Below are 9159 nucleotides of genomic sequence, written 5' to 3'. Positions count from 1 at the left end.
AGAGACACACATACACATACAGGGGCGTATTGTAGTTTGCCTCTCCCCTTCCACCAACTCAGTGACCTCCTTTTTTACTGTACAGCTGATATTCTTTCTCTCTCTCTCTCTCTCTCTCTCACTGACACACACACACACATACACACTCACTGACCCCTGGCAGCTGATTCCCCTCATCCCTTCCCAGAATTTAGTGAGGTGATGAAAACAGCTGTGGTGCTGATCTCAGTCCAGACTGACCAGAATTCCTTTGAATCACAGCTGAGATAAACCCAGATGTCTTTTTTTCCCTTACGGTTCCATGGAAACCTCATCATTGTTACTTATTATTGTTACTGATGATGACAGATGAAGAAGAACAATTAATTAAGTTGCCATTGACTGTTTTGGCTACATCTTGAGCAGACAGAACTTGCCGCAGTAATGGGAATGAAAGCTTAAATGGAGTGAAAAGCTGCTTCTGATAAGGACAGCTGAACTTCCCATCAAAGGCTTGCTGTTTGTTTTGTTTTTTTAATCTCAGTCATAGTGATATTCAAAGCTGGAGAACTGAAATGATTCAGCTCTTACTTTCACTCTGACTGTGCTCCCCCTGATGAATTAGATGACTCGAGCATTGCACACACACAAAGTCCAAGACGCACACTTCCAAAGACCCAAAAAAGCAACAACAAATGACTCCCTGGAAAGCAGCATAGCATATGCATCCAGTCACACTGCTTCACCACAAACACAGGCAGGGTAGGGTACGTTTTTAAAAGTCCCCACATGTATCTTTGCTGCGTTAGTGCTGCAGGGTTTTTCTAAACAATTCCCTCTGTGGATGGGGGAACAGTTCTGCAGCATGCATGGAAAAATGTCTGTGACGACTTCGAGTCTTTAATGTTGCTCTCATTTGATATAATAACTGACCATGCTGAGCAGAAATTCAGGCAGCTGCTGTTTCTTACTCTAGTGAATGTGTGTGTTGCTAAAGCAGGACAAACAGGATGCTGGCATCTTTAACAATGCATAGAGCAGCTGCAAAGTTTCTTTCTGCAGCTGTATCCTACAGTTGTGTTGCTTAGAGATTTATTAGAATATGCTCTGCCTTCTTTTATCTTGTTCCTATTAACCTTAAAGAAATAGTTTAGCATTCTCAATACGCTAACTTGCTTTCACCCAGAGAGCAAGATGAGTCTCAATGTTAATTGGTGTGCTTTAGACATGCTGGTGGATGAATTTTTTACCTACGGACACAGCAAGGCTAGCTGTTTCCCGCTGTTTCCAGACTTGATGCTAAGTGAGGCTGACTGGCTGCTGGCGGGAGTTTCAAATTTAGTGTACAGAAATGAGTGGTAGCCTATATCGTAAAAAAAAAAGCAAAAATGCTGATGTATTCCTTTAACCATATGAAATAGGACCATGGGATATGGATCATTTCAGAAAAACGACAAAAAAGAACCCTTAAAACCTGCTGTTAAAAACTGACTGATATTGAAAGAAGAGATAACAGATGATATGAGACAACTCAGTCCTCATTAGCCAGTCTAATTGTAGAGATGATGATCTTCCACGAAGATAACTAACCACTAACAGCCGCGCTCTCTACTGCGCTGTTGTCTTATTATCAGCTGTGTGGATGACTACAGCAGCCTTTACCTGAGATGAACCTTGCTGTGGGTTTCTGTGGTCTATTTTCTCAAGCTGTCTAAAGCGGCTGAGTGGTTTTCTAACACACTCATCTGCTCGCTCGCTCTCTGCCTCTCCTCATCTCTTTCTGCTCCTTCGCGCCGTCCCTGAATGACTCTGTCTTCCTCTCTTCTGTCTCCATCTGCTATCATGTCTAGCAGACTGTATTCACCTCTCTCTTTCTCTTCCTCTCTTCTTCTGCCATCGCCATCTGCATGCCTCTCTTTTTGTAGTGAGCATGTCTCTCCCGCCTGTCTGTCTCTGTTTGGAGAGTGTTCAGGCTTTCACCATGTTTGCTCCAGCTACTTCACCATACTGTATATATTCAAAACCAACTTTTATTTATACCTGACACTTTTAAATGAATTCAAGTGACACTGATTTAAACATAGATGTTTTCAGAAAGCTACAAGCATGTTTGCTTACTTATTTATCAGGCAAGATGCCCAAGCCTTGGAGTTTGGATGAGGTTAATAGTATGCGGCTGGAGACATTTTACAGATGCAATGCATTCCAAGGGCTGCATAATTGATGAGTGCATGATGACTGATTCCACCTCCAAGTATCACCCAGTTTAACCCCCGTGACTATGAAACCACACAGGAACCCATCTATCGAAGTGACAATACCATCAAGCAGATAAACAGGTCTGTTTAAATATGTTTCCACTGTAACCAAATACTTAGAAAACAGCTGGTTTTACTTTGAGCACACATTTAGTTTTATAGTGTGCACAAAAGGTAAAAAAGCACAAAAAGGTAAAAAAGCAAGTCAAAATGGAATGTTGAATATTTTTTCTCTAAGATGCAGATTGTTTTTCCTCTACAGAAGGTGACCAACACACTGCAGCAGATTGTGAAGTAGCAACTGTGATGTTTCCTGACTTGCAAATGAGTTCTGGGCTTTGGGACCTTGTGATTATGACTCTGTGTGGCTGCATGTGATCTCTCACACACAACAGCACTTATACACACACACATGCACACACAGTCATTACAAAATATGTTTTCTCTACATTTAACACCAGAGGAAAACCTCAAAGTAACAAATAAAAATAAACTACAAAAATAATTTGACTGTTTTCTGTCTGCAACAGCTATGCTTGAGCTCCAGTTTTTTTTTTTATCTCTTGTGGTGTTCCCCAGGGGTCAATTTTAGGCCCATCATTGTTTAGTTTGTACTTGTTGCCTCTGGGCCAGCTTATCAAGAAACACAATTTGTGTTACCATAATTATGTTGATGATACACAACTATATATTTCCCTGTCCCCCGATAACCTGACCTATTGGCACACTATTGGAGTGTATCAAAGATATTGATAACTGGATGTCTAGTAATTTTCTTACAATTAAACAGTGACAAGATGGAAATCCTGGTTATCAGAGCAAAGTCTAACAGACAGGAAATCTCTTTTAAACTCTCACAACTGTCTCTGGAAAGTGTCACACAGTTCAGAAACCTTGGTGTCATCCTGTTTGCTGACCTAACTTTCCGGAGCCACATTAGCAGCATAATTAAAACCGGATTTTATCATTTAAGAAATATCATGAAGGTAAGGAGCTTTTGTTTCCAGTCGGCGAGACTACTGTAATGCGCTGCTGACAGGAATACCTAAAAAGCATCTCGATTGATTGCAAATACTCTAGAGTGCAGCTGCTAGAGTTTTAACTAGAAAAAGGAAATATGACCACATTATGCCAGTGCTGAGTTCGACACTAGCTCCCACTAACTTTAGAATTGATTTTAAAATTTTAATGCTTGTTTTTATCGCCCTACATGGTCTGGAACCCCAATATCTCTCTGACATGCTTGTGAGCTATGAACCAGCTAGATCCCTCAAGTCATCTGGAGTAGGCTGTCTGGTTGTTCCCTGGGTCTCCTCAAAAACTGGGGAAACTGCTTTTAGCTTTTATGCTCCAAGCTGCTAGAATATCCTACCCAGTCATGTTAGGTGTGCTCCAATGCTATCATCGTTTAAAACTAAATTGAAAACATTCTTTTTTAGCTGTGCCTTTCAGTAGTCGGGTTTGCTGGTCTTTATTATCATTTTATTTTATTTTATTCCTACTTTCTTAACGGTTTTCAAATCATGTCTTATTTTAATTGTGTTTACTTCTGTCTAATGTTTTATCTTGTACACTATCCACATAGTTTTTGTGGCTGCATCTTCCATGGTAGCTCACACTCTGTGAAGCACATTGTGCTTCCACCTGGAATGAAATGTGCTTTATAAGTAAAGTTTTGCTTTGCTTTGCTTTTGAGGTTTGGTAGGTTGGTTGAGCCTAGGGAAAGATCACAGACATGGTTAAAAGAGACCAGACCAGAGTTAGGATGTGACAGGATGCAAACAGTGCATTTGCTCAACTTTGATCTCTTGACTGTTTGCATTCATTCGCCCTAAGAGCCAATATACCGACTGTACGTTAGCTGTTAGCTAGCTAGCAATGGACACACCAACTGTTTGTGTGGGAGTGTGCATATGATTGTGTTCAGTTTATCCTCAAGGCATATTCACAGTATAGCAAAAAACAAGGGTATTGCATGGTGTGTTCCATATAAGTCGCTCATTATTTACCGCTCCAAAACTCACGGTTGTGCTGTTCTAGAGAGTGTATCTCTCATTCCAGAAAAAAACCCTACAAGCTACAATGCTAATGTTAATGTTAAGCTTGGCGCAACTCCAATTCTTTCTGTTAATCCCCTACAGTCTCTTTCCTTCCCCTCTTGTCTCTGTAGGTTTATGGAGCAGATTCATGAGGCCAAAAGTTTTTCAAATTGGGCTACTTTGTGTCAATTGCGTTGTCTCTGAAATTTGCTTCTCATTCTGTCTGAACACACAGTAAGAGGTTTCGCATAGCTGTTACCTCTGCTATTGCTTCTGAGAGACAAGTCATTATTCTTGGAGCCAAAAGTGGTTGTGTTATTTGTACCTGACAAATCAGGTACAAATAACACAAGTTGTTTTAGGCATTCAAACAAATGACCAATACTGTTGATTCTTGTGAGGAGAGTCTCCAACACAAACTGATGCTGATAGATGCGTTAATTCAACCCTGCTTGTAATCATTACTAATACACTAATCATAATAAAAACATCCAAGGTTTTATGATGCAAAGTGGTAACCATCAACACTGCGGGATTTTCCCAAACATCTGCTTTGCATCTGATAAACCTGCACAGAGAATCAGTGGTGACAGAATGACAGATAAAGAAAGTGGAACTTCATCAAAGGCTGCGTTAATCAGAGCATCACTCAACAAATACATGTGCTCAGCAGATCTCTGCACTAAAAAAAGGCAACAAAAACAGAAATAATGGGCCAATGGGTTAACAGATCCAATTCAGTTCAGCTGAGGTCAACATCAAAACTGTAGCTCTACCCATAATTCCATCTGATCTATGCTGTGGCTCAGAGCCGTCCTCAAAACCTAATCAGAAAAATATTGGATACTCAGTGCTCTATCCTCTCTCTCACTCGCTTATGCACCTCATTTGTCTTCCTCTCCTTATCCTCCTCATCCCCCACTAACTTCAACTCTCCTCTCTCCCCTCCTGCTGTTCTCTTCTCCTATACCTCAGACTCCTTGCTGAGTGTAGCTGCCTCCTTCCAGCTCTGGCCAAGGATCAGTTTCTTTCAGCTTTTCAGGCAGCAAGTCAGCCAACAAATCAGTCACTCAATCATTCAAGATACAAACAAGCAGCACAGCATATCAGGAAGTCATCCAACTATCCAATCAGCCATTTAGCAAGCAGGCAACAAGTAAGTTATTCCATGTGTTGTATTAATAGTCATTATGTTGTCAACAAATCCCATGAAAAGACCAAAACCACCAATAATTTTTTCTTCTAACAATATGTGTAGTCAAAGCCAGACAGCTTATTTTCCAGTGCCATATAGCTCCATTGTTGCCCAAAAAGGATTAAAAAATACATCATTGAGTTGTACTATTGTTTTGGATGACATATCCTTTCATTATGGTGAACATGGGCACTGTAGTTTATGTAAAGTCAATCCCACATACTGCTAGAAATACTCACTAGATCACCAGCAGAAATCAGTGGATGAATATAGTCCCTAATTGTGCACTATTTGAGTTACGCTTGCTATATACTACACTGCTCAGCCCTTCTAGCTTTTAAAAAAATGACTTACTGAACTGCTGTCATTTACCAATTAAAAGAAGGGGACATAGAAAAAGAATTTTGCCAACTGTTTTGGCATTGATGTTTTAGACTACAGCCACACTAGTGTCTCTGTGAGGCTGTACTTAGCCACAGTGGTGCTTTGAGCTAAATGCTAACATCGGCATGCTAGCATGCTCACAAAGACAACACAAACATGCTGATGTTTGGAAAGTTTTTCATGTTCACCATTTTAGTTTTGAGTGTTAGCATGGTGACATTTGCAAGCTAACATGAAGTTCAGCTGAGTCTAATGGGAATTAATGTCTGTACAATGTCACAGTAATAAATCTAATAGTTGTTGAGAAATTTCTGTCTGGACCAAAGTGGTGGACTGACTGACCAACTGACAGACAGACAGTCATTGCCATCATTAAAGCTACGTGCACACATAGGTGCATGCATTGGTGTGGACTTGGCTTTACTAGTCATTCAGAGTACAAATCAGCTTAATCAACCTACCTGTGTATTCGTGCTGTGCAGTGAGTTAGTATGTTATTTGAGGACAATTGGATGATATAAAGACAGTCTAAGGCTTGGATGTTTTCTGTTGAACAGTGAACACAGCTAAAATACTGAATGTCAAATACTGTATGTTACTGATCTGAACAGCTCAACTCCTCAAGTATGACTCACATAACAGTCCCACAACTCAGCCTTTCCACACCACGCTGTCTGAGCGAGTCAGTAATACAGTCATCCAACCAATCATTTAGGCTTGTCAGTCAATAAGTCAACCAGTTAGCTTTCAGTGAGAATGTAAACCAACTGGTCAGCCAGTCATTCAGTCTGTCAGTCATCTGGTCAGTATGTCAGATAACCATTTATCCAGTCAGTCCCCATTGACAGCAGTGCAGGTGTAACAATCTCTCCCTGCAGAGGGATATCTGTATGGGCCACCAGCAGGCGACTGGAAACCTGTCAGCACACCGCAGACCTGATGGGCTAATTCAGACACACACACACATGTACACACTCACACAGAGCCACAGCTGTTTGTTTTGGACAGATTAGGAGAAGGGAGATGGAGATGTTTTCCACCTCCTCTCAGCCTGTGATTCAGATAGAGATGAAGGGAGAGGAAGGGTGAGGTATCGTCTCGTGGTCAGAGAATGAACTCATTCCCCCGCATGAAAACACTCACAGACAGGAAGACAGAGAGAGAGGAGGAGAAACTGAGGAGGGATAGATGTAGGTCAGGATGATGTGACACGCAGGGCCAGACGTGGTTTTCCAGACAGACTTCAAAACCACCCGCAGTGATGGAAACAATGTGTTGCTACTTGGTCTCTAAACCACAAAAATTCTGCCGACAAAGCCTTGGCACAAACAGGCCATCCGTGACTCTGCCTGAGAAATATGTCAAGGCAGGAGTGGCTGTAAACAGCTGTGCAACTTGTTGTTCTCCATTTGGTTCAGCTTTCAAAAACCCTTTCGGTAGCAGCTCTTTTTTTCCATATTTTTTTAAATAGTGCAATGATTGCTCCTAGCACTCATTTCACATGTAGCTTTGATGAACCAAAAATGTCATCTGAAACGAGGAGAGCTTGTTCTTGGAACACTTAAGCCCTAATCTACAGTGTACTCAGATATAAAAGGACAGAAAATTACATCGAGGACAATGACCATTTAGTGTTGAACATTTTAAGACAGGGTGCAGCAGAGGTACCAATGAAATCAGCACACTACAACTTTAAAAGCAAATTTATTGCAACAAGATAAAAATCCTTTTCAGAATTGAAATGTGAAATCAGCAGCTGTACAGGCTTTGTTTCCTGTGCTGCTCTTGCATTTTTTTTTTTTTTTTGCCCATTTAAGCTCTAACAGGAAGAGAAGGATTGCAATGGATGCTGTCCAGGACCACATGGCATGTTTGGTGACCTTCCGTGAGAGGAAAGGAGCCCAAACTGCAAGTCTGAGTTGTTTTGTATTCTGTTTCAGTTTAAAGAGAGGAGCACAGCACTCTGCAGTCTGCATGAAAGCAAGTTTTCTCACGACTTAGTAATGGTGCAACCATCTACTTCCAAATGGCACATATGAAGAATTTAACTCCACAACACATCCATTTTAAAAACGCAATGCTAGCTGAATTTTTTATTCAACATTTTAAATAAGAACTACTTCATCTTCAAAACTTTTGGTACTGTGTATGCAAATGTTTTACCTTTATTTAACCAGAGGGTTGTTCTGAAGTTGAAACGAGGCAGGTGACGTGCAGATTAGGTAAAGAACCAACTCTACAGTAAATAGTAGACATTTTGACTTGTCATAGCAGGAAAAGCACAGGTGTTACTTATAACATTAACAACAGCTCTGTTCTATTCAAGTGTCCCAGTAAACCATGACAGTGTGCTTTTCCTGCTGTGACATATCAGTATGTCGTTTGTGGAAAAGATCTTTGTTATATGACTTGTACTATACTTTGTAGAACATTAGATCTATATGTCTATATTGATTATCTACTGTATATATTATGTGTTGCAGTGTATGATGTTACTTGACTTGAGAGAACTGGACCAAACAGCTGAACAAAAATATCAAAAGTTGCAGACAACCAACTTAAAACTACATACACTGACAAATACAAATTAAACATACAAATAAAATCAGTGATTAAAACAATGCATTACAGGTACAGAAATTAGAAACAGTTAAATGTGAATTTGCCTTTCATTCAGTTGCATATTTAATAGATTTTAATGACACTTTTTAGATCCGATTTTAACCTCTTAAACCATTTTGTATAGTATCCTCATAAAGACCATACTGAAGAGTCCTTAAGGGTCTGAATAAATTATGACGATGTGTAATTTTCTCCAGTATTTAGTTCATGGGACAAAGATGATATATTATCAGCCAGCGCACATACATAGGCTAAAGGGGAACTCCAACATATCCTGAACTTTATATATATATATATATATATATATATATATATATATATATATATATATATATATATATATATATGTATACACGCACATGAGGACAGCAAGACAACTGGGGAGTAAATCACACATAATCACAGCTCACCATCATTTTACCATTCGGGCCGACATGTTTAACAGCTAAACCCTGATTAATGAGCACCCATGCAGATCCACTTCAACAAAGAGACAAAAGTTGTCCCAATGATGAATGAATGAAAGATGGATTAAGCTCATTTGTATGTAACATGGATTAGTGTGCCAGGTTTAAATACTATTTATACTCTGGCACTGACACCAGAGGCAGGACCAAGAGAGGAAACCTCTGGCCCTCATTAGCTAGTAATAGTCTGTGTTAATCCCAGGTAATCCTGTCTC

Source organism: Thunnus maccoyii, chromosome 4, assembly GCF_910596095.1.
Source record: "Thunnus maccoyii chromosome 4, fThuMac1.1, whole genome shotgun sequence".
Lineage (NCBI taxonomy): Eukaryota > Metazoa > Chordata > Actinopteri > Scombriformes > Scombridae > Thunnus > Thunnus maccoyii.
This window is presented reverse-complemented; position numbering follows the sequence as displayed.